Here is a 3,625-nt window from a genome sequence, read left to right on the forward strand (position 1 = left end):
TAACTGTTTTTACCACTTCATTTTTAAAAGCTTTAAAACAAAATCCTTTCTAACTTTTTGGAATAAAAAGATACTCTTTAGTGTTTGGCCTTGAGAAATCAAAATGTGAAAAGTTGTTAGCATTGAAACAATGTTTTTACTTAACTAAAGTTAAGGAAAAAGACTTAGCTCTTTTTAAAATGAGAAAACTTGAATTTCTTAAGCAGTCAAGGATGTAATAATGTAGCATAGAGTATAGACATTATTCTGATAAAACACAGATTTCTGCATTTATACTAATTATTCAGAAAACACTTATAAAGTATTCCTAAAAACAGACAAATAATTCAAGAAAACTTTATCAGAGAGAAAGAGAGAGATCAGAGAGAAGACAAGTTTTGTTTTTATCTATACATATTATTTGATATTGTCTTTTAAAAAAAAGCTATAGAGATTCATCAAATTTTTTGACTATAACTTCCTGTTCTGTAAAATTCTGTGACTTACTATATTTGTTAGTTTTCTTTTACATTGTGATCTTCTTTTTTATTTTATGACTACCAGTCGTTTAGGGCTAAATTGCTTTATTTTTCTTTTAATAAAAAAAAACATCCTTTATGGTGGTGTGATGGTAACTCAGTGGCAGAATTCTCACTTGCTGTGCCTGACAATGCAAAAAGAAAAAAAAAAAAAGAAAACATCCTTTATACCTTACATACTAAAGTAACTAAAACACTTTTGTAAATTGACCTCAAGCAAGTATCTTACAACATGCAATTACCATGAAAATCAAACCTGTCAGAATGATACTACATACTCAAAACAGCATTTTAAAACAGTAATAAGAAAACCTTTTTACAAGGATTAACAGGACATTTAGTTGCCACATTGTTCCCCCCAAAAAATCATTTAATTTTGTGTGAAGTTTTTAATTAATGAAAGCATCTTACATTCACAGTTTTGTTAAATCCTTTAGAGGCTTATTTGCACTATGCATATGCCAAATGCTGTAAGGCACTGAATGAACAAGCAGAGCAATTTCTAATAACCATAACTTACAAAGGAACTGTTAAAGGAACTGTTAAAGGGACTTTGCACTGGACAGTCAAGTTTAAGATTTTCTCATTTGAAAAATTGTATCAGTTATTTCTTGATGTTCTCCCAGGGATTTCAGGTTTTGTTATCCCAGTCCTTTTTCAGCTAAGACAGTTTATTCTTTGGCCAGGTCCTTCTTTCTGACATCCTGAATTTAAAAGCTGACAGGCCAGCACATCTATATCATTATTTCCCTTATTTAATTGCTCTGGCAGTTCTGCCACTAAAATAAAGGTGGAAATCTACCTATCTCTTTCTTATTGCAACTTGTGGACTTCTCTGTCTTCCTCAAGAGAGTCTACAGCCATACTGCACACAATGGCCAGCTGACTACAACTGCAGCACATATATTACCTTTTCTAAATTTCATAATTGCTTGTCCCTATAATATGTATATTTAAAGTGCCAAAGTTCTCAAGGTAATATAATTGATGTAATTCTAATATATACCCATAAGACAATTTGGGAGGAATTTGATAGAGTGATGCTAATGTTCTTCTGAAAGAGTAAATGTATAGATTGTTAGTAAAATTCTTCTTTAAAAAGTTAGTGGGAGGCATCATGCACATTTTTAAATATTTTAAACTGTTATTATAATGTCTTCTGTACTATATGCATTAATATTATGTAAGATATACAATTTACATAGTTGACAGACAATATAGCAGAACATAATAGCCAGCCAAAAAAGAGTCATAATGTAAATATGAATTTAGGGTGTGATAAAGATAAAATTTCCAATTGATATGGAATGAACATATTTTCAAAACTGCGGAATAAGACCAACTATTTTTTATATTTCTTAAAACTATTTTTATTGGTAAATCTTCACACATATACATTCCATACATGGTGTACAATCAGTGGCTTATAACATCATCACATAGTTGTATATCATCACCATGATCATTTTTACAACATTTGCATCAATGCAGAAAAGAAAGAGAAAAAAAACCCTCATACATAGTATAACCCTTAACCTTCCCTTTTATTAACCACTAGTATTTCCATCTACCTAATTTATTTTGCCCTTTGCCCCCTATTATTTATTCATTATCAATACTATTTTACTCATCTGTCTGTGCCCTAGATAGAAAAAGCAACAGACACAAGGTTTTCACAATCCCAGAGTCACATGGTAAACTGTATATCTTTACACACTGCTTTCAGGAGTCAAGGCTACTGGAACACAGCTCAACAGTTTCAGGTACCAGCCACTACATTGCACCATAAACTATGAAGGGATACCCATATAATGCATAAGAGTATTATCCAAGATAACATCCTGACTCTGTTTGAAGTCTTCCAGCCACTAAAACTGTATTTTGTCTCATTTATCTCTTCTTCCTTTTAGTCAAGAAGGCTTTCTCAACCCCTTGATGCTGGATACTGGCTCATCCCAGGATTCCTATTCCACATTGTCAGGGAGCTTTACACCCCTGGGAGTCATTACCATGTAGGGGGGGAGGGCAGTGAGTACACTAGCTCAGTTGGCTTAGAGAGAGAGAGGCCATTTTTGAGCAACAAAAGAGGCTCTCTGGTGGTGACTCTTAGGCCTAAATTAAAGTAGGTTTAGCCTATCCTTTGCAGGATTAAGTTTCATAGAGGCAGATTCCAAGATTGAAGGATTGGCCTATTGATTTGGTTCTCCCTACTGCTTGCAAGAATAACAGAAGTTCTCCAAAAGAGGAGGTTCAATATTTCCTCCTTTTTCCCCGTTCCCTCAAGGATGCCTTGCAAATAGTTCTTTATTCACTGCACAAATTACTTTGGTCTAAATCAGAGCATTGTACTAACCTGGACAAACCAGTAAGGTCCCATATCCTATTCAATTTTCCATGTGCTTATGGTATTCATCTAAACTGCCCATATAAGTTAAATTAAGAAATGCACTACCAAAAACATAAATTTTGCACCAAATAAACACTTCTCCTTTTGGTCTCACATGGAAGGTGAAGTTTTACATGATGGTCCATATCATCCTTTAGTTGTATTCTAATTTACCTTAATCCTATCCAAATCAGCTTCATTCATATCTCTACTCAAAGTCTGATCACTTTTTCAACTTTTAAAGCAGTTTCTGTACTGCTGACTTTCATAGCTTCAGAGCTCTAACTCTGATTCTCAGGCATCACATAAATACCCAAAGTTTCCAGAAATGACCTATGTATTTAAAAAAAAAAGACTCAGTATGTTGGAATTTAGAAACAGTAGTTACAACTCCTGAATACATGTGACTTCTGTAAGAGCTTACAATCTAAGACCCTTTACAGTAGGCCCCAACCTGATAACCTATGTTCATGGAATTTTTATATTATAGTTAGTTCATATGATTAAGAAATGATAATATTTGCCTTTTCATTCCTGTCATTTCATTCAATATGCAGTCATTAAGGCTCATACACCCAGTTCCATGCCTCACAACTTCATTTCTTCTTGTGGCTGCCCAGTAGTCCATTGTATGTAGACACCATAGTTCCCCCTTCCATTCCTCAATCATTGCATCTTAGGCCACCTCCATCCACTGTGGATGATGAACACTGCCATCAGA

At 33.8% G+C, this 3,625-nt stretch overlaps 1 long non-coding RNA gene across 1 annotated transcript; it reads right to left on the minus strand.

Moving 5' to 3' along the window:
- Positions 1-418: 418 nt before the first annotated feature.
- On the minus strand, positions 419-1,004 carry LOC143651232 (uncharacterized). Its single transcript, XR_013159924.1, has 2 exons — positions 930-1,004; positions 419-643 (listed from the first exon to the last, which is right to left on the minus strand). It is a non-coding gene; the product is annotated as an uncharacterized LOC143651232 (long non-coding RNA).
- Between the last annotated feature and the right edge of the window lie 2,621 nt (positions 1,005-3,625).

Source organism: Tamandua tetradactyla, chromosome 12 (genome assembly GCF_023851605.1).
Source record: "Tamandua tetradactyla isolate mTamTet1 chromosome 12, mTamTet1.pri, whole genome shotgun sequence".
Taxonomy (NCBI): Eukaryota; Metazoa; Chordata; class Mammalia; order Pilosa; family Myrmecophagidae; genus Tamandua; species Tamandua tetradactyla.